Source organism: Monomorium pharaonis, chromosome 7 (genome assembly GCF_013373865.1).
Source record: "Monomorium pharaonis isolate MP-MQ-018 chromosome 7, ASM1337386v2, whole genome shotgun sequence".
NCBI lineage: Eukaryota > Metazoa > Arthropoda > Insecta > Hymenoptera > Formicidae > Monomorium > Monomorium pharaonis.
In genome coordinates this window covers 2,534,084-2,558,095 of record NC_050473.1, presented here as the reverse complement: position 1 = coordinate 2,558,095, position 24,012 = coordinate 2,534,084, and the positions used below count along the sequence as shown (strand labels likewise).

The following is a 24,012-nucleotide window of genomic DNA, read 5'->3' as shown; positions in this document are numbered from 1 at the left end:
GACATGCGTGATGCTGCGAGATTTAATTATCTCCAAGTTCTCTCCCCTCATCTTCCCGTGTTTGCCGAGACAAATATCAACCGTCATGGTTCCTTCGCAGCAATCCTGCCGATAGTAGAGCCAAGTTAGAAACGTCGATAAATCAGGTTAGTGCTAGCAGAGAGAGAGAGCATTATTTATGTTCGATCCGGCGGCGAGTTTAGAAGTTTTAATAGCTCAGTGACATTTGTTTCCGGACTGGGGCGAACGCGGCGTATAACGCATATTGGGAATCTCTGCGCTCTGCCGTCTTGCCACCTTATCCATAGAAAAGTTTCACAATCGAAGTTTTCTGAGTTGTTTATGACGTCAGTAGCTCGCTGCAATAGCCCATCCTCCGAGAGAGTTACGACATATACTTTTATATTATCACTACTTCAGCGATCCATCCACTTACAACATATGCGCCCGTTTCCATATTTCTAGCAAAATCAAGTTACTCCGTGATGTAAACTCGAATATGAAAGCGCATGAGCTTGTTGATTATTTTTACAAAAATGCTAAGTATGCAGAAAGCGTGTCACTTTTTCCGCAATGCGTACGTTCTTTGATGCACTTTGATTTTTTAAATAAATGCTGTGAAAAATCTGGTAATTTAAGAATGTTTAAGCATTGGAAAAGAGACTAGAGACCAGGACACAATTATAACAAATTGTCGCTACCGTTTAATTTACGGTAATAGTTTGTCTCAAGAGTTTTTTATATTCAAGCGAAAACCTACGAATTTTTAACATCAATATTTGACGATCTAGTCCCACTTGAGAAAAACTTTCACGTATGCATATGGCTTAATAAGTTCGCTTATCGATTCTCATCAGGTATGTCCTGCTACCTGCCTGACTTACACGAAACTATTTTGTAGTACAAAAGCGCGGCTCGCATGCCCTTCGCGTTATTAATTATTCATCTCGCGCCACGAGAACGGCGACGTAATGAGCGTCCGTGCTCGCGTCTCTCTTCTCTTGTCCCTCCTCTCTCTCTCTCTCTCTCTCTCTTTCTCTTTCTCTTGTTCAGTCTTCCACTCACATGGCGCTTCTTCATCCATTCTTGCCTCGCGCGCGGCTTTTGCTCGAAAGTCAAGAAAGATTATTAATAGCCCGCTCCCGCGTGAATTATCGTGTGCTCCACGAGATATCGTCGCGAGCACGTGCGATATTCAGCGAGTTGACTCGGCGTTGCGCTGCAGCATTAGCGCCTGGTGCAGCACGGGGAAAATATCTGACCCAGTAGAAATTGGGTTGCTCCTCGAGATGCTTCATTGCATTAATATGAGATCAGATGCCTCGCATTCAGTGGCCTGCCTTCCGTGTTATCTCACGAATTCATCGAACTCTCGCGCCACCCACGAATTTAAACTTCACTTGTTTTTTTTTTCTTTTTTACGAAAAGAAACTCATGCTGCAAAAGTGCAAATAAACTTTAATAATAGCAAAGATTTTTTTATAGCGGTAGCGATGTATTTTTAATTGGGAATTTCATCTGCAGAGGTTAAGTGATTAAATATACAAGGCGTGAGCTAGAGTACCGTCCATGTAATTGCAAAAGCTATCTATTTCATGGAACATATCCGCATAATTTTAATTGATAACCCGTTTCATAAATATTACTCAACAATAGCATAAAATATGCAAATATTTGTAAACTATTTAACTAACTCGTATTTCTGGTTATGATACATTTAAACATCATTTGCAAGGATCTCGAACAGTTAATGGTATGGTGCTCGAAAAGGTAGGAGTATGTCGACACACGACGAAGGAACTAAGAAAGAAAGGAAGAGGAAGAAAATTCTCTCTTCGGAGCAGGAATATAGTCTCTTTCTCCAATAAAGGCGATACAAACGAGCTCATTATGCGGAAAGGGGCGCGGTTTCAGAATGGAGCACCGGTGCAGCCACCACGAAAACGAACTCTCCGAGTCAGTTCTCGACAGTCTGGTTCCTCGGCCGTTCCCGCAGCGATAAAGATAAAGGAACCGACGAACCGACCAGGCCAGCGTAAACGCGCCGCGCTTCGCCGTGGCGCCATAACGCTCCCCTATCGCGCGTATAACGTTCGAACATTAATTTGCATTCGCGTGGCTTCCTACCGGCTTCGTCTGCTTCGAAGCAATGGACGAAGCCAGATGGGCACGCGATAACCAGTCAAAAAGAACACCCCCGCTTTGTCGAGCGAGATATAAATTGCAATTTTTTTTCGTCCAGATAGGGAAATTAGGAGCGGCATGAAGTTTTCCGATGCAAGCCCGCTTTTTACGCTGTTGGTATCTTCTTTTTTTTTTCTTTTCTTTTTTAAATAGCTATGAAGAAGCTCGGCTCATGAATTTTATTTAACGTAATACGATATTATTCTTGAACATTGTAGTATATATATCAGAGTACATTCTGCGAGAATAAGATTCTGCTACTGGTACTGGGTCAATTCTTTATATTATGCTTTGCGGTTTTACCGTTGAATATATCTAGAAGATCTTACGTAATCACATTATACACATCCCTTAGGAAAAAATCTATTTATATAAGAAATGATCAGAATTAAAATATTTTTACTTGTATAAAATCTCTTTAAATGGATTCATAACTATAAAATAAATCTATATAATAAATCTATAAAATATATATAAAGTATAGATAATCCAATGTGGATAATTTAATTTAATAAATTAGCTGTTTTAGCCCAGATGTTCTAATTTCTTAAAATACTCTTTCCATTAAAAAATTTTATCATACTGTTTCAATAATAAGAGATAGAATATGTACATTCCGTTTTAATCCTTTTGTTAAAATTTTTAACAAAATTTTTAATAAAACTTTTCATTCTTTCGTTTTTCTAAAAGTAAAAAAAGATAGTCGTGATACTGTTATACAAAACTGTAATTAAAACTGGTAAATCAGTCTTGTTATCAGTAGCGTCATGCAAGGCAGGCATCTTCTCCTTAGGCTATCGAAGTGTATATAGGTCTTTCGTAAATTCTTCAAGTCACGAGTTTCTGACGTAGTTCCGCGATTGGCTAGTCTACTGAAGAGCTGCGCGACAAGAGTAGCCTCGCTCAAAAGACTCATTAACCCCACGGAGTCGTTAGCATATTCGTCCATTGACCCGATCTTGATGAAGAAAAACCTCGAATCTTTATGCGCGCACATGTTTTCCTCTTTGTCCAGGTGAAAAGGGGTGACTGTTAGGTCAAAAGAAGAACGTGTGTAAGTAGGTAGCTGGTTGAAATTCTCGAATTTTAAAAATCAGAAATAATTACAAATTTTTTTTTACAAAAATTACATTTAATATTTTAATTTAACATTTGTGATTATGTCATTAATCATTTTAAATGAACAACTTTAAATTACAACGAGAAATCTCAACCCCATATTGCGGTTGAGAATTGTATTTATGTATCGATCTTTAGTATAAAATATTACAAAGCGTCAAATTATACAAGTGTATAAATAATATTGCTACCTTGTGCTGCAATTTTCACATACGTTGAATGTTTGAATGGTTGCAATTATAAATGAAAGATATACGTTGTTGATGACGTCAAATAAAATCAATAATGACAATAACTACCATGAAGTTGTACAGGTTTGACTATTGCGTATTGTGTATTATTCTTGTTTACAATAAATTCCATCAAATCCAGTTATCACATAAATTATATATATAATTGTTTAAATAAATAAAAAAATAGATGTAGAGAGATATGAACATTGTAAAGAACATTTTAAAAAAACAATAAAAGATTACCACTGATTTATTTTACATTTTATTAATGAAAGTCAATATTCATTTTAATCCTAGAGTTAAAAACATATATGAAAAGCTATACTCTTTTCATATGTAAAAGGACATCAAATTGGAAACAAAAATTAATTTTTATTTCATTAAAAAATAAATATCCTAAAGATTTTTGAAGTTTGTGGAGATATCCATTCGCCTTAAACTTAATTATTAAAATACTATTTTTTTAATTTCTGTTAGAAATAAATTTCTGACATTTATTCTGACACAATCTGTTTTTTTTTAACAAAAAAAAATACAAAATCTAAAATGGTTTGAAAATTAATTATACATGATCAGATATAACCTTATAGAATTGCTAATGCAGGATATATCAATGATGTATATCTTGACTATTGTATAATATTTATGGATGGATTTATGGATTTATATTGTTTAAATGAATGTATAACGGGAATATCCAAATAGAATACCAGAATTAAATTTACATAGTTCTTAAAATAGTGGCTAACACCATCGAAATAAAAAAAATGTCAATACATTGTCTTCCAGATTTTGTAAATTTGTGATGTAACTTAATAGCAAACTGCATACATGAATTTTGCAGTACAGGCATCGTTGGAACCCACTTTCGAAATTTGATGTCGAGTACTGTGTGAGTGATTATTTGAAAACGATTTGCGGAATCTCATTAAAGGCCATTTGCATCAAACGTCAATTAACTCACGTTACGCGTTAGAATATTCAGTGCACTTTGTGTTCGATCGGCTTTTAATTAGCGACAGAAGTTAAGTCATTCAAACTGTAACAAAACATTAAAGTATGTATATATGAGTATGAAATCCTATTATTTTATTTTAAAATAATACAAAAAATGATAAATATATGGTAAAAATATCAATCTTTAATTGTTTCATTAAATTTATAGAAATTTTTCTCGAAATTTATTTTTCTGACTTGATATTTTTTTACGTGATGCGACTTAAAATTTTTCCGATACGTATTTTCATTTGAGATAAACTTTGATCAAAAAGATGTTCAGTACGATAGTTCCTACGTCTGAAACGTATTAAACATAGCCGCATTGGGAAGTACGCATACGTGTCGGTTTCTAGCTACGTTAAAAATCCGAGCACGTCGCACCACCGTCGATCTGCACCGAAATTTCAACTAAATTTGATTTTTTCGTTCTTTCACAATCCCTTCCACAAAGCGAGCCACCCGCTGCCGTCGATGATTCGTCCTACAATGGAATATTCCCTATAGAATAATTGACTTTATTGGATTACCCCAACTGCATCTTCCAATATGCGCATATAGCGCGCGATGAACAAAATAAATGTTCGCAACTTGTATGAATTATTCTATCTAGCTACCATCACCGAAACTCAAAAATGAACACATACCTTTTACAAGAGATGATAAAGCTCTCGAAATAAATAGCACATTTTGGTTTGATTTTTATTTAAAAAATGAAAAAGATTTTACTAATTGATTACTGCAATTATAGGCAATAAAAATAAGAAGTGTAATCACTTTCGGCATAATAGATATTTATAATTCTATGATAGATTTAAGGGTTATTTATTGCCATAACTGTAAGTATGCATAGAGCGTATGAAAAGAGGAAAGAACACAAGCTGGCAGGGTTATTTCCGTGCACATGAGAATACATGGTCGCACTTTAATCGAGATAAATCTCGATATTTATAGCCAACGATCGGCCGGATATGTTGGGCATTGTACTTCTATAAATGCGCCAACGCGTCTGCAGCTGCACCCAGGTTCGGATATAACGTCTGAGCTTATTATATGCGATCGCAGTACGGCTCACGTCGGCGTGCATTTATGTTTTGCGTTTACGTGCTGTGGGTGGATACGAAGAAGTACAGTATGGCGAATAGCGGGCGGCATAATATGCAAAAGCAATAATTTGTTGGAGTTCGGAGAAATTAAACCGGCGTAACATTTGCAAGAACTGTATATGTATAGGTTGCGTACGTGTATGACACCATTTGCACGTATTAATTAGTCAGTGATTTAATTATGCAGTTTATATTGAATATTTGTCGACGATGGGTAAAATATATTGCGACTATTTCATCTCCCTCAAATAATTACACTTTCTCTAGTATAGAATAGAAAATTATTCTCTGAGATACAGCGTATCATATATTAAAATTCAAAATTCGTATATTACATTTTGAAAATTAAAATGCTTAACTCTGATTTCCCTCCAAAAAGATTTAAAAAATCGAGGAATAGAGACTGCATTCCACATCGCTGAAATGATGATACAAGGCAGTAGGACCTTCCAGAGTCCAATGGAAGCGCTTTCGATGACGATACGGTTTTCTCCGGGATTAACCCAAGCAATATAGCACGTAGGGAATAACGGCGGAATCTTGGACACGGGGGTAGGATTAGTGGCAAGGTGTTTCAAGATCTCGTGCGCGCAAGGGGGTCTTATGTAGGCCTCGCGATTATGGCTTTTACGAGACGATTACGTGCTTCGCGTCGCTCTACTCGTAAACTTGATCGCGCTACCTGGAAGACGTAATTTCTGACCGGAGATATGTAAGGCGTGTACTTTGTACCGCGATTATCTTTACGCTACGATCTTCGCATAGATGCGAGCGATTTGTCGAAGGCAGATTGAGTGTCCGGGCACGCGATTATACGCAAACAAACGGTGAAAGACAGGATCCTGTTTTCGCGCCATTGTGCATGAAAAACTTGCAGATGAAAGCAGAGATATCGTAGTTCTATTCCATTGTCTTGATTTCAACGCTGTTGTTGTCAGTTCCCTGTAGTTGAAAATCTTACGTAATTTTTATCGTGCGAGATGGTGCAGTGAAATAGCATTGTTGTACCAAAAGGTTGCATAAGAATTTGAAACTTGGAGTTTTCTGTTATACAATAAATAAAATTTCTGTTTTATATATTTAAAATATGCAAATGTATAAAAAAAACTTGCATTATGCACACACACACACAATTACTGTTTTCAAAATCTGTAAGATTTAAGAAAGTTTAATTTTCAACACAATTGATATAAATATTTAAAAATACAGTCATTCTTATAAAAAAATAAATTTTCTTTGCAAAATGATTGTACTTACATACATCTGGTAATGTAACTTCAATTTAGTGTGTCACGTATAATAGCACATCTCCATTTATTGTTGTTTTATATTAAATTTTCACGTTGAGGGCTGTAAACGCGACTTTATTGCATCCACCGTGACCAAATATCGCGCACTGCTACGTTGAAACCGGCCATATGATCTGCTGCGTGCAATTACTTTTTTTACGAGGCCTTGTATGTGTAATGTATGTGCCTTCCGCACGTTTTCTCGGTTTTCTCGCACTTGTTTCCAGTCGTAAAACTTTTTCACTAAATGAACCTGGGTCAACGAGGTACTATGACTTAACTTTTCATATTTAAGTTACATCGGTTATCCGCACATACACATTGTTATAACAATCGTAAAATTGCTTGCGCTTATATGACATAATCCTTGAAGAATTTCTTTTAATGCTCTACTTTTTCAAAAGTAAAAAAAACATTTTTTCTGGTTATTTAATATTTTTCTGCATGATGTAGTCCCAATACGCATAGATTCCGCATTGGGGCCCAATTGTTTTATTCATTTGCTCATTCATCCATCTTCTCGTTCGCCGATATCGAGTTTTTTTTTATCAAAAATTGTTTTCAATTTAGTGCCCGCATGGCACAGACTCACGAGTTTGAAAATTAATTTTTTTCACAAGAGCGATTTTAACATTTACACATTGAGCAAATTTTGTTATCTTTTCAGCAAATTGATTTTAACAATTAACAGTAATCTGTCTAAACGAAAAAGAAGTTCGATTTTTGTGTTGTATTGCAGATTTCAAAGAATTAATATTAATATTAATAAATTAGTAAAATATTAACTGCTTACGAAATTACATTTGATAAATTCTTACGTCCTGGATGTAATTTTTAATACATTTTAATTATTTTCTTTTATGTATCTATGAAGACTTTGATATCTCTGCGCGTCATATTTGTGCGATGGATGGTTTTTTTTTAGCGAGCAATCTCGAAACTGCGCGTACCTTCCGTGCGACAGAATCGCATCCGATTATCTACGGCTCTACGGTTTTCGGTACTGATCCCATACGTCAGATGAACCGTGCTCCTATGAAGAGAGGAATGGAAGAAGATCATCTCGCTTTATGTTCCATACGTGTCCACCATGGAGGCGGGGAACGATACTGTACGGTGTGCGTCCTGTATTGTCCTCGTTTATTTATCGTCGCGAATGTGATACAATTCCGAGGGTCTCCGATACTATGGGTACGAGTACGAGATACGTGGAATCTCCCAATGATTCAGATCCCCCTTGTGTCCTCTCCACTCGTAGCTAGCCAGATAGCGCGTTACATCGATATGAAATCCTGCATGATCCTTAAATCGCTGCTATAGATGCTAAAAGAGAGAGAGAGAGAGAGAGAGATAGACAGACAGAAAGAAATTATAGCCTTGCTCAATGTTTTGCAAATTTATCTACATTTCAGACTGTTACTGCGCTTGAACGTATCTAAACATGTTTATTTTATACAATAATTTATGTCTCTTGTCATACATTGACAGAAATTGTGACTTGTATCGATAACGCACTTATAAAGATGTTAGCCTGTGTCTTTATCTTTTTACTCTGTACATCTAATGATAAAGGTAGAGTAACAAAAAAGCACGCCACATCTTTATAATATTTTAAACATATGTATGTGTGTATAAAGTTTGTTAAAAATTATTTATCAATTTATTTTAGTTAATTTCTCTACTGTGGAGTCGTATTTCAATTCTGCCGTTACTTTCTACTATGCCAATTTTGAGGTCCGATTTTTCATGCAGTTTGCTTTTTATTATGTTGCGGAAACATAAAATATGAAATAATATTGTAAAAATTGATATACCATCTAATAGAAGATACTTTTAAATTTATATTTATATTTTTAATGTTTTATTTTTAGTCTTTGTTTAAGAAATGTTATCCAAAATCAAAGTAGTATGCTAGTATTGGTAATCTTTCTATACGTTTCGATTAATGCCATTTTTATTTGTATGTTACAGGTACGTATAATATAGAAGTTCACAGACAGAGGCCGGTACTAACTTACAAATCAGCAAGCATCTGCTAAGTACGTATTACAGTTTTGCAAAATAACCAGATATTAAAAATAATTTAAATATCAATGACGTATAAAGTTTTGAAGATGATAATAAAACAGAATCGCGAACAAAAGTGCACTTAACTTTAATTAATTTTAACTTTCATATTCATAGAACTTTTTTTAAAAAATAGCATGATGTGTTAGTCATAAAATAACATGACATATCAGAGAAATAACATGATATTTGGATGGAACAATCATAAAATTGCAAACTTTTCTAGTATCGAAACGAAAAGAAATGTGAAAAGTTACCGATGCACTTGCCAGATAAATACTTTGCGAATGGGTCAACCTGTGGCACGAAGTAGTACGTGACTCGAAGACGTAATTCTTTTCTAATACTCTCCGATCGAGCGATCGGAGATCGCGAAATGTAGGTCGTCGTACGTCTAAAGCCCACTGCGCAGATGACATGACTTTTAATGGACGGTCGACCAAAAAGGACTCTAAAAAAGATATGAAAGACGCGCACAGATGGAACTTTTATCGTTTAGTGGCAGAGATGATCCGACTGCCCAATCCGCTATCTTCGACTCTCCATTCTTTTCTCATCGTTCTCGTGTCTGTTGCCGTAGTCGGCGTCGTCGCCGTTGTCTTCTTCGTCGTTGTCGTCGTCGTCGTCGTCGTCGTCGTCGTAGAAGATGCCCGTTGACGACGAGTCTTGTAATCAAAAAGTCATTATCCACGGTTGCCTCCGACTCCTACAACTTTCCCGTTGCCGGGTTCGACCACAATTCCTCGGAGTTCCTGGCATCAGGGACGATGCGAAATGAGAGACAATGATACTACTTCGTATTAATTTTCCTCTTCGTGCGACAGGGTCCCCCTCTTGTCCCTTTCGCCCAGCGAAACATTCACCATGACTGGAGAACGCCCCGCTTGCCTCGTCGTCAGGCGTTCGTGAAGCTCCCATTGTTGGAGTGCTCTTGTTTTCATCTTCCGTTTCTCTCGCTCAATCTTGTACCGTCTCCTGATGCGGATTCACCTTCGGCGCGGCATCAGCCATAGATCCAGGTCCTCGAAGGGAGGGTTGAATGTGGTATGTGGGATACTTTGATAGATACATCGCGGCGAGCGCAACCACGGATCTGAGGGAGAATGGGGTTACGATGTGGGGCACGAAGCGAAATTATTACGCGCGGTGTAATCATGTCACACCTGCTTTAAACTCCAAACGGGACACGATTGTAAAATAATAGCAATTCGAGATAATAACGATCGAAATCGAGTGAGCGACCCGAGTGCATTCGACCTATTATTACCGCGATACGTCTGCGCGCGAAGTTATTTTTACAATGTGTTAAATTTTCCCTCACCCATGAATGTTGCGTAAAATCGATATTTCGAATGAACGAGATTTCGGACCGCTAATAAAAGAGCGACTACATCGCACCTCTGCAGAATTTTGTTTGGCGACACATTATTTAAATCAGCGCTATGCTTGTTTGCTGTCTCTGTGTACATGTAAATATACATTCCGCTGCTGCTGCGCAACCCTCTTTCCCTATGCCACAGCCCTCCAACGAACCCCTCCTCAATCATTGAAAAGAGACAACGTACATTGGCGTTGATCATACTGTGACAATCCCGATGATGGTGGATCACGTGGTGGCAATCATCCCGTAAACTAGATTTTCACGTTTGCCTCCGCCTCTCTGAAAATTCGGGAACGCCGACGCGATTCATTGTTTCGTTCATCTAATTCGTTGACAACGATCATATAACGTTCCATTTTGAGAGATTTATTTCAACAATTTGGCTTATAAGAAGAAGCATATCGTGTTTTTTAGATGACTTTTAGAAGCTTGCAACTTTCGCAGCATTGTTGTCGAGTACTTTACACGTTCGGTTGCAAGAGTGAATGTTATCGCGTGAAAGGACCTTCTTGCATGCGTTTTATCTTAATGTCCATCCAAAGTAAAATGTCTTAAAAACTCTCGTGCTATCTTTGATATTGGTAATTCATGCTGACTACCAGGTATCTGCGAGACATGTTTATGCCAAACGATTTCGTGGAATGACTCACTCGGTTGTTCCAGTCTAAAAGACGTAGGAGGGAGACGGCCAAGAAGGAAGCAAAGCCGGCTGAAATACAAGGGGGAGAACGATATTAAGATAGGTATTGAGATATTCAACTCCATTAGCCGTTGTGCGGCAAGAACCTCTGGGAATCGTTAAAGATTCGGCTGACTATGTTGAAAGATACGAACCAGTAGTGAGCATCAATATGTAACCAACGCGACACCAAACAGCAATACATAAAAGTAAACGTCGCGGAACGGTTAATTGTTATTTTATTTGTAAAAACTCTATTGTTCTTGATATATTTTGAAAAGGAGAAAATGTTAAGTAACGTTCAATAATTTTCGAATGGAAATATCTTGTGGAGAAAGATGGAGAGCTACTCCGATAACGATCAATTTTCTTTACTTGCCAATAGCATCAACGAGCACTCCGAACACTAGAAAACGCCGAGCTTATCGTGAATGCAGTCGCTTTTGTATGCGCGAGCATGCACAGGTGTAAACCGGTAGCTCGGTGTTTACAACCGCGATATTCCTTTTATCGAGTCACCCCTAGATACGCGTCCCAGAACGCTGCAGCTTCTACGATTTTCAAAGTGCTTCGTTATTCGTGCATCGATACTTTTTCTCTCGTTGAAACGAATTCAGCGATATCCTCGAGCAGAGAAAATTCTCGCGATACTTTGATGTTATCGCGTCTCGCAGGCTAGCGAGACTATTACGCGTTATGTCGCTACTGTTGCGAACTACTATGTTTTGTGCCTGCGACTGTAACCTGATCAGAATTTAATAAATCGGGAATCGTTCGATCGATCAACAGCGATTATCCATAAATAATGTGAGTTCACAATACATAATCCATGCTACACAAAGTACAGAAATGAAATTATCATTATTTTAAATTATTTCAAATTATATGGTTAACTTTAATAATATTTATATCACATTGTTAATATTACAACAATGTAATAGTAATAATATAAGAATTTGTAGAACATATTTAAGTTACTATTAATTAACGCTTTTCTTTATGTTTTGCTCGCAGAAATGTTATTTTGTATCAAATTATCAATTAAATATATATCTGTAACGACGAATCTTATGTTACATTTAAGGTAAAAAAATCATTGTATTATTTTTCTTTCGATTCGACAAACTCATGGCACCGACGAAATTGCGAGACGATCTGGTCGTGATTGCGGCCGGAATTACGCATCATAATGCATAATAGTGGCATTCACGGCTAACATGCAAAAAAGAAAGGGAGGAGGAGAAACGTTAAGGGAGTGAAATCGGATCTTCGTGGGGCTTGGCAATAAATTAGTACCACATTGCGATATCAGTATTTATATGCAGGCCTACCGTCCCACGATAACATTGTCGTTTGTTTTGTAGCCAGCAACATTAATTCGCAGTTCTGTCGGCGATAACATATTTTAACGTATCGTTTCGCGTTGTTTGTCCGTCTTTAATATCCACATCTTTCGTAAATTAACGATATCTCTGAGAATTTGTCGTTCCTCTTTCCTCGCTTCTTCCCTATTAAACTATTTGTGAAGACTTCGTCACTTGACCTCAATGATTTATACATTCCATTCGACTGGCGTAGTAATGATTCTCCAATTAAACGTTTCTTCTTCCGTCTTAAAATCATCACGAAGACTCTTAAACTCATTCGATAAGAAAGTAATCAAAATTCTTCTAGATATGTCTTTCACAACTGCGCAGAACTAAGAATAGAATTTTATAGTATATGTTCTCTAAACGATGTATACTGTGGGTAAAATTATTCTATAAGTTTCAATCTTGAGCTCTTAAGCAAATACACTCCGAGCAAGCTCGCGCCAGTAGGGATCTACGGAGATACGTTCGTCACGTCGTTGACATTTGAAGTATATCCATCTCCGAAACCAAGCAGTGTTTGTCGGAAGCTTTCTTTCGCAAACGTGACTAGGTTATGATCGAAAGGAAAGGTTGTCGTTTCAAAATGTTCCCCGACAGCCACGATGGTTGGGCTATCCCCACAAAGAGTGGAGTCGATCGAGTTTGTTATTCTAGCAACCCTGACAATAGCTTACGTTCCATTTTCAAGGCGTCGCGAAGTGCAAAAACACTCCAATGCGCGTGTGGTGGTGATATTCTTTTGTTTTAAATAATTTTTTTGCGTTTTAACGATTATGTTCCTTCGTAAATCTCTGTCTGTACGAATTATATTTTTGATTGTGTTATAAATAAAATTTTTAAGTTCCGCAAGCACCTTTTCTTTATAATACAAACATATTTTATTTGTATTACTATCACTTTTTTCCAGGTATGGAAATGGAATGCTTAATTTTTGCGATGTCCAGATATATACACAGAAAGAACGTTTCTGTTAAAATATCTAAAAATTCTGTTGAATGTAAACAAATCTTAATATAATTTTGTTAGACCATTAAAATAATTATGCAGTACGCTTAATCTGATTGCCAGAATGTCAAAATGGCGAGCGATGCTTTTTGCAGCTTTGCTCATCATGCTTGAATGTCCCTCATAATTATTTTGATGATTCAAAATAATATTGTTTTCAGGTCTATATCCACACAGTTACGTTTTTAGATGCAAAATGTTTATTTTCGTATATATAAATTCTATTATTCAATTTGATTTCAAAAATTGCTCTGCTTTTCCGTTTATAAATAAGTGAAATATTTGGTTAACAAGGCGAAAACCGTACACAAATCGTGCCTAGAAATCTTGACGAACTTGACAAATTACCGCGATGCGTTGCAATGATATCGCGACGGAGACGAGATTGCGTTCGCGATGACGTCGCCTTTCTATCGCTCGTTACAAAGGTGAACGTTACATAACGAAGGAAAGCTTCATTAGCATATCGTGGACGAAACAAACTCGCTCGCTTCTAATCGTTGAGTAGCTGGTACTTTCGACTCGCGGCTGACGTTGATAAACGTTAATGAGGGCCGCACGTAAATTTCCTTAACTCCCAATGAAAAGTTTAAATGATAAAAAAGTGGCAAGTAATTAAACGCGGTGATTGGCACTCCAGACAGGGTAAACGAAGATTCTTTTAATTAAGGTCCCATCGCGTATCTCTGCGCTCCTCGGTCGTGTCAACCGCTGCCTACTTATCTTTTACGGTACTTTCAGCTGTGGGTTATAGCATATTTCGTAAACGATAAAGTAGTAGTTTATAATAGAAGAAATTAAACGGCAAAATATTAAAATAATTTGTAAATAATTTTGGCCACAAATGTTCTACATAATAACTTGTAGAATTGAGAATTTTGTTGTTTTTTAAAATGTCGAGATGTTTAACGTTTGGTTTTTATTATCGAATATTCACGTGTATGATTTATACGCTTTCACTTGGCGCGAGCCACCACCGTGTCTCTTGATAATTCAATATGTTGATGATTTCTCAATACATTCTCCGGGAGAAGAACCTGCAATATTCTACTAAAAAAAAAGTTGTACGATAAAACGTTACGTTGATAACAGTAAAACGTCTTCATTTCTCAAATGAAGGTTTTATTACTTCACTGATCTCTGCATTTTTCTTACAACTTCACTACAATATGACTTATGAAATTATCTTAATGGCAATATATTCTTTCGAGCGTAGCGCTAGGCCTTTACGAAAATATTCGTTCACGGTTACAGCTGCGATCCACCGCTAACATACGGAGCGCGTAAAATGGCACGACCCCCGCGTGAGAAAGCGGATAGAAGTGCGCGGGTGAAATCGATCGTAGAGGCGGATTAAGCTCAGCGTGGCATCGTAAAAATGTGCTTCTCCACTTTATACATACTTTAGTCTCGCACGCGGCATCTCCCACGCACTTACTGTCCTTACGCCGCTTTCGGTAATGCAACCATAAATAACAAAACAGGCTCCGCTCCAGCCCCTCGAAGCTCGTTTCGGGACGTTATCGCGTATTCCCCTTCGAACCACCCCGGAGCATCTCAGCAAGGGGTAATCTTCCTCGCAAATGCTTTTCTCCGCGATATGTATGAGAAGCAATCAAACGATCCGTCAGCAACCGCCAAGACGGATGCGTCGATTTTTCCCTATATGCGTTCGCGCCACGACGGCATGTAGTATTTTAAATCGATTTCGCGCTTACGTCTTCTCATCGCGCAGTCCTCGCTGTTTTTATTCCAAACGTCTCGTAATGGCATTTTTATTCTCTCGGATTTGTGTGATCGCGATTCACTTGCTTTCTTTCGCTGTGAACATACGGAAGTAGAAAGTAAAATTTAATTTTGTTTTGAGAATCCAAATGTAATTGAATAACTTATCGAAATGCATACGCGACGTTACACGTAACTTCAACAGTGATACATTTTCTAACTTTTTCTGTTTAGTGTGAAATATCATTATGGCAATATTTATAATTCGTATACTTTTGCGTGAAGCTTGAATCATCGACCTCAGTCATCCTCACGATGTCAATAACGAATATCTAGGGGAAAGACCACCCGCGCACGTTTGACAGAAATATCGTTACCTCCGAGAATTTCCAAGTATAGGAACCGTCGGTTTCAGAAATATCGGGTTATATGTATTGCGAGTGCGACTATTTTCGGAGCTAAAGACATACGCGCGAACGACAACACTAACGGTGAAAATTGGCCACCCAACTGGCTGGTCTTAATGGTCCCAACGAGTGAACGAAAGCGGGAAAATAAAAACGGAAGAACGACAATCCTTTGAACTCTCGTCGATCTTTCAACCGCGTGAAAGACTCCGTGCCGCAAAACACATCCGAGTTCGAAAAAAAAATATTGAAAAATCAAGCAAACGCATTTTAATCTGTTACCTCATTAAATTAAAATAGATCTGTAAAATACAAAGAGGGTTTGTAAAATTATATATAAATTGTATTAAATACAATTTCCACTGTTCAAAATCTTTAAATTATGGCGTGAAAATATCACTGAATACTTGGATCGTTTTACAGAAACTGGATTTTAAAGTTTAGCCTCTTTGACATATTAGCATCATATTAAAGTGTTTCTGTTTTGTGCTCGTACAATGTAAAATAGATGGTGTAAAATGCAATTTATCTTTCTGCAACGTCGGGCGCTTAGAATCGCGGAGAATGTTCTTAACGACGTTTTGTAATTAGTCACAGCTCGTTGTGGAACAAAGTATTTCGCGAGCTCAGTAAACGCTCGTATTGTTAAGGGCACTTTGTGAGTGCGGTTGCTTACAGGCGGGTACGTTCACGGCTACACGTAGGAACAGCGGTACGTGTTGCGTACAAGCGTAACCATTGCGGCGTCAGCAACGCCTAATTTAATCGCTAGGTAATTGCATAATATCCAATTTGTAATGTAGGCTGCGTGACGCTACGTTCCGCACCAACCCGCATCGGTGCATGTCTAAGCATTTGCAAGTTGTGCAAGATACAATAATTAAGCTCGCAGATAGCATGATGTTCCAAAGGTTCAAATTACAGACAATTTTGACATAAAATTTTATTCATATTACATGACTGATACATGAGAGATCTAAAAACGATACCGTGCGCATATTGATCATAGATTTTACGTAAAATTCAATAAATAATAAGTATTTTGTACAATAAGTATTTTGTACTATAATTAACTGTGACTGTATATCAATAACACGGATCTTAATCAAGTATTCTTGATTAAGTATAGTACAAGTTAGAGTGTAGTAAAATTGATTTATTTTTTATGCTTTAGTAAGCTATTTTCATATGCTTTTTAATATACTGCAACATATATATAATTTAATTAAGAATTATTGTACACAGAGAAAAAGATTTCTTTAGATTCAATCAACAGTTTTGTTCGACTATTCCAAAGCATACATTTTTGGGGTTTTAATAAATTTTATACACATTTCTTTAGATTTAGTAAAATTTATTAAAAACAAAGATATATATCCTTTGGAATAGTCGAACAAAACGGCTTATTAAATTTAAAGAAATTTTTCTCTCCGTGTATATTTGCATTTGTTCAAGTGTATATATATATATTTTTTTTTTAATATATAACTGACATATGTATAAACTGATGAAAATGTCTTGACAGAAGTGAAGTTGACAGAAATCTTGCTAAGTAAAGGACATAATATTTACATTCTCGGTTAAGAATAAAATATTAATCCTCGACCCGATTATATCGTTCTCCATTTCTATTAATGTTTAATTAATTTTAAATCTGCAATCTTCGTTATTTTTGTCAAAGAAAAAACGTTATCTTTAAATACATTATGTCAATAGAAAGAATAACATCTAACAAGTAAAACCGATTACATAACAGAAGCAAAGAAATAAGAAAGTGCCATTTACGTAACATGTATCTACAATATGAATTAAAATTAATCTTAAATTAATCTTACATTAATTTAAACTGTAAAGTTGTAATCTTTATTTCTATTAACATTTAAAATGTATTCTTATTAAAATCAATGCGCGTCATTTTTAATGTTAATTTTCTAAATCTTTTAATGTGTTGTATGTTTCATTAAATATTTATTTTATTTAAAGTAAAAGAAAAAAGATCGATAATCGAATATGAATGGAACTTTGCTTCTAATATATGATTATGCGATACGGTTACACATATAGCAACATACGTGCCTGACCTAATTAACGAAATTGCCATTGTAATTAAACGAACAAAACATTCTGCAGGTTAATGCAAGACGGCACGATAGTGGAGAGATGACCGTAACGAGTTCTGCATTGGGGTGGGATATAATTAGGACGGAAAATACAGAATGGTGCCGACAGAATCACGCTGCTCTCGTGCCATTTTTACAAGCTTTCAGAAGCACGTTCCGAGCATAGAAATGGGAAAAGGAAAGCGCTGGATCTGTGATTTTATGTCGCAAAGTTTAAATAGTGATACAGATGATGCCGCAGTGGAAAATTCATTTCATACTTTTGTTGATATTATCGCGAGCTATTTTTACATTGTTAATACCAAACATCAGCGAGTCCATGTGTTATCTTTATTAATTATGAATTTACTTTTATGACTGTTGTAATAATAAACGTATCTCTAGTTAACAATTATATATTTACATACAGATTTATTTCGAGAGAGTGTAATAGAATTTAATTAAATAAACGCTGACTGTGAATAATCTGACCACTTTACAAATGCAAAAACGATATATTATTGCATTTTTTATTTTTTTTTAACGAAAATATTTTAATTTTTTAAATTTCGATGTTATATGTAGAAATATTTAAACTGATATCTTTCTATTAATATCTTTTATCTGACTGATCTGCATATTTAGTGAAAGCCAAATTAAAGACACATGGAATTTTGTGCAAGAATCGTTATTTCCAAGAGGCAGATTAAATGCGAATTTCAATATTTTACGACATTTATATGTACATGCTATTTTAATATGTAGATGTAACATTGTATTAATTCGTTTATGTAAGTGTTCAACATTTCACGTATTTACAGTTTGCAAATGTGACATTGTGTGGCTCGCTATTCAATAGCGTTCGCGATTTTGCGCCATCGTGAGTTTCTATCGCGGCCAATTCATCGCGTTGCATGCACTTTATTCGAATGCACTTCCCTAGCATCCGCATTTATGCGGACAGGCTGATAGTTCAACGAGCGTGCATTCATATCCCATTTCCAAATTTTAAAGCTCTCTAATATCCTCATGCGACTCTGTCGACCAAAATTCTATTCACAAATCAATAAGACTGTGTTTATCACTGGTTTAGCTTTTAACAGAAATTTTCCCTTTTCAAAGTTATGCAAATTGCCGAATAAAACATAAAAGTATATATAATTTTAGTCTTTCGCTTGCCAAAAATTCTTTTCACATAACTTAATCCCCGAATTCTTCAATACCTCATGATTGCTTTGCAATCACTTTTTCGCATCCAAGTGGTCGTTCGAACATGAAAGTTTTCGTAACGCATGTACCTCGAAAAACGCGAGATGACTTGGACTGTCGCGCGACTTGTTTACGCACGTACCTAAGCACAAGTGGAATATTTGTCGATGGCCGCGGGCCCGAAAAACGTGGACGACTACTCTTCGCTCGATCGCACGTAATATGGTCAGGCGGGGGCGGCGGATAAAGCGGACATGTGCTTCCACACGGTGGAAAAAGGAGTACGGACCTCCGCATCGCCGGAAGGTCTGTTTGCTTAGGAGACACCCGAAAAACCGGGCGTTAAAAGCCGCGCGACTCACTCCGAAACACTCACAATCGTTGTCGACGTCGGCAAAGACAACGACGACGACGACGACGACGACGACGATGTAACCCGGTACAGATCCCCAGGCCCTGGGAAACGTCCGGATAATGCGCCATCGTTCTCGCGTGGGTCAATATTTTCATTATTTTCCGTTGACAACGAAGTGGTGGACGACGACAACGTGGCGAGAAACGCCGTGGATAGCGCACGCGAGGCGCTCGACGAATTTTTTTTCCACACAGGGCGCATCCCCACGGGAATTCGACTTTTTTTTTTCCTTTTTTTTCCAAGGCCTTCGCACAAGCGCGCGCGCGCGCGCATACACACTCCATTTCTCCGACAAAGTTCCGTCAGAGTGGAAAAAAAGGCCTCTCCCGCGTTAAATAGAGAAAAACACCGAGGTGGTGAATATTTTTCGAGCCATTGTTTCGGCACGGGGACAATTCCGGCCGAGTGCCACATTTCGCTACGGAAGGACCACGAGCAAAGTGAGAGAAACGATGACAGACCGGGCGAAGATTTACGTCCCTTCACATGAATTAAATGTCGACGGAACCTTTGCGGCTACCTGCTGCCTTAAGTCAAAACTTGTGTTTCTCTCAGTATAAAAAAATAAAGATATATAAGAAATAGATATTTAATTCGGAACATTTGTTCTAATACACAAATATAAAATTATGTTATCGCTATAAAAGATATTAAAGTTACTAGAGATTATCGAAGCACAAGTGATTGCCGTTATAAATAATGTAACGCTGGACTATTTCGACGTTCGATTTGTCTATTCGATAAATTTACTTTGATTAATATGGATAATTGACTATGTGTTCCAATTCATGGAACTGATAAATCAGCCGGTTGAAGAGATTATCTTCTTCAGATCTTTCCCCTCCGGTCTCCTCTTGCATCCACTTCCGGTCCTTCGTCACTCGTCGCAAGCTTCCAGATGTGCACCCGGGAGATTTTACGATTTGCGCGTATTAGTAAAACGATGTTTCATCTAAACATTTTCGGTTTCCGAGTAACGTTTGACAAATGGCTTATTTCAACATCTGTTATTAATGTATATAAAATTTGATGATATTAATATTCAATTAATTTCATATTTAACTTAATATTAAGTTAATTTATTATTGCAAAGTTACTAACAGAGAGAAAAAGAAATAAATTTACAAAATAAGATATTTTTACTCTAATATTGAAGAATATAATATATGTATCGAAATACTTTATCAGATATTTTATCAAAATAAAAATTGATAACATTTTATAAAATAAAATTAATCTTAACATCTTGATATGTCAGCCTTCTTCTTTAATCATCTAATTTTTTTTTTCAATTCAATTTCGAAAGTTAAATTTGATACACGTATCCGTTTTAAATTCCGTGAAATGAAACGATATACTTGTGTGATATATATGCACACTTATTAACTATTTAAGACATTAGTTCTGAAGCTTCTGGCGAAGAGATGTAGATATCGCGTTTCTCCTCTGTGTGTGTGTTGTCCCACAAAGATAATCTTGACAGTTAACTTCATTTCCCAGCGCCGCCGCATCGTGTGACGGTAACGGGGAGAAAAATTGCTCCGCTATAAATAACAGGCGGTGTCCCTTGTCACGGTTTCGTGGCGAATGAAAGACATTCGTTCGTTTCGACAGGTGCGTGCCGTGCACTTCCGCGGTTCCCAAGAGCCCAGACACGTACGTCCATTAAACGCTTCCTGAAACATCAACATCGACACATCCCGGTCTTCTCGTGCGTGTAAACGTCGGACGAGAGAAAAGAAGGATTTCCTTCTCTCTGTCCTTTATTTTCTGGGTTAAACATGCCCCTTTCTCCTCCACGCGATTCTATGAACTAACAAAGTCACATATTATAAACGTCCAAGTACACGTACTCGAATTTAAAAACTGTGCAGTAATGTTTTATATGGATTCTCCCATCTCTGTTTTGCTATCCTTGATAATTAGCAGTACATATAATTATTATTTAAGAAGCATTAATCTTTCATTCTGGAATTGAAATTATGATTATTGACTCATGAGAAAATTTCGCTTGATGTTACAATCGAACGTGAACAACGTGGAAACGACAACGCGTTATCATCTCGTCGCCGTGCGGTATAACGAGTCACCATTCGCGATGGCATTAAGCGCGATTCCAGCTGCGAATCGCGCGCTTCGCTATCGCCGACTGCTAATATCAATTGGCATTCATAATCATTAGGCGATTAATATTATATTAACATTAGCGCGCGTGCGCGCGTGTGCACCGTGTGCTCGCGCCAGGAAGCTGCTGGGCAACGGAGAGCGACCAGATAATCCGCAATCTACGGCTTATAGCAATTGAGTGTAGTAATAGCGTTGTTATGCATTTGATATAAAGCCTCGTTTCGCGTCGGGGGTCCGCGTACGTTATGTCGTACCTGTTCCATCCACCTTGTACATTATCTAGCTTTGTACATTATGTACGGTGTATGTGTACGCTATGCAAGCAAACGCCTGCACACACCTACGTGACGATCTATAGGAATGTGTAATCCAATATCGCGCCGGTATAGCATGCTGTATGCTGCTGCTGGGTGGTCGGATCTGTATCGAGCGAGCGCCGAGTTCGCCGCGGTTAAAAATTGCGCGCCTTTAAGACGGCTCGTACAAATGTAAATGAGCGCGATCGCGTGCGGCCGTGCGAAACTCGCGGCCGATTGACTCGTCAACTATCGCGCTGTCAAGAGCATATAGCTCAGTTACGTGTACAGTACACGTTCCGCGTAATTAAAGCGCGTAATTAATGAGACATACGTTAACGATAGTGGGGATACGTGTTAGTGTCTTCTTATGAATCTTCATACAAAGGTGTTGGCTACAAAGTTCTTGTATAAGTAAACGATTTGGAAAGACCGAGAGTTGTATTGCTCCATGCGTAATTATGGGACGCATAACACGTCGCATTGTTTCCAGAACAGATCTCGAGGAGCGTGTAGGTAAACTAGTTGGCAACGTATACGCGACACATACCTCCACCACATCATCGCTGTTTACATACATGTATCCCGAAGTGAAATTCTCGATGCTTCGTTACCGGGTCGCTTCTCAGACAGTCGTATCTAGATTCGCTCCCACCTTGTTACCGGAGTATAATAAACATAGAAATATATAGTTGCGCCAGCCTTATCTTCGTGGATTAACTGGAAACTGTGGTCGGGCACGTAAAATCCTCGGACACGGGTTAGCGTGTATTCCTATACTGACCACCCATCGTGAGAATATCTTATTAAAACAAAGTAATGGACAACATGGTCTCTCTCTCTCTCTCTCTCTTATTTTGTAAATTATATGTTGAGTGAGAGAATAAATCGTTTATAAGCACCTTGTGTAAATTCCATCGCTTCTATTATACGAAAGTGACTTAGCAAAGTTTTCATTTTTCACATCCACATATAAAGATGCGAAAAAAAAACAGAAAAAAGTTTGTGCAAATAATCAAAATTTAATTTAAAAAAATTCTATGAATAGATATATTAGTGTAAGTAGAAAAATAAATTTATGTCGATTGTATATACTATTAAATGAAAATATATTAAAAACAATACATTTTTAATAATGTTTGCACTTCTCTGAACAAATCTCATAAGTATTGTAAATGCTAAATTGTAATTCGTGGCAATTATGTACAAACTTTAAAATTTATTGGACTTTAATGGGCAATTATTACGGATATTTTTTTTATCTAAAAATTAAGATAAATTATATACATATTAGCATTGATAAAAATGGATTAAAAATTATATTTACAATATACATATATAACCGCGGTTATATATCGCGATATAACTGAAACTATTCCTGGGGGCCGCAATTTGCTCTTAAATCCGGTGCCTCTATTTAGTTGTTATGTTCATCAAAATGTTAATCGAGATCTTCGTAGTTCTCCTCGTCTATACTCCTACGAGTTAATAATCACGCGACGAACTTCGAAGTAATCACGAAACCGTGTTAATTCGTAAACCGCACCGAAAAGATTAGCAAACTCGCCAACGATTCTAGAAACTGAGAAAATACGAAAAGTTTTTGATAGATCCATCTCCTCTTTCCATTCCTGATATTAATTAAAATTTTTTTATTTTCTGATACTCGTTTACGTTTATTTCTGTTCAACTTTAGAAGATATGAAATTATTTTTGATCAATTTATAACACGTGAATGAAAAAAAAATAGATTTCTTAATACAAAATTATAATAAAGAACATACGTAAAAATCGATAATAATTTAAAATAAAGTTTAAAATAAAGTATTTGTGATTAACTTACGTATATAAATTTACAATGTACACATTGGACAGCTATAATTAATTTGAAACTTTTACATTACTTTATAAAATAAACTTAAGAATAATAAAACATCGATATAAACAGTAAGTATAAATTATAAATCATTAATACAATACAGATATGTAAAATAATATCTCAAGAAGAAGTAATGTATTACATTTTTTCTTATTATTTTTTTGAATATATATATATTCTATTTGTTGATTTGTTGATACAAGCTGAAGCGATAAAATATTTTTCACTATTCGATTTTACAATATCAGTCAATAAATCAAAAAATTAAAAGATGAAAAAAAATAGAAGTTTTGCGTGCGACAGGGCTTAGCTAAAGCTTTTTCCAATTATGCCACGTATTAATTAACGGAGCTCTCTTCATCCCTATCTCTCCTTGTCGTTTGTGTCATTATTCTTCTCTACTAAAAATTGACGAGAATGTTC

General features: G+C 36.7%; 1 protein-coding gene across 7 annotated transcripts in view; it reads left to right on the top strand.

Moving 5' to 3' along the window:
• LOC105829490 (teneurin-m) overlaps positions 1 to 24,012 on the top strand; it is a 533,228-nt gene that overhangs the window by 28,412 nt on the left and 480,804 nt on the right. Inside the window, exon 2 of one of the 7 annotated variants that reach the window (XM_036289430.1) lies at positions 8,899 to 8,966. The exons of the other annotated variants lie outside the window; for them this stretch is intronic. The gene's annotated coding sequence lies outside the window, so the exon portion shown is untranslated. The remainder of the gene's footprint in view (positions 1 to 8,898; positions 8,967 to 24,012) is intronic. 7 annotated transcript variants of the gene reach the window in all.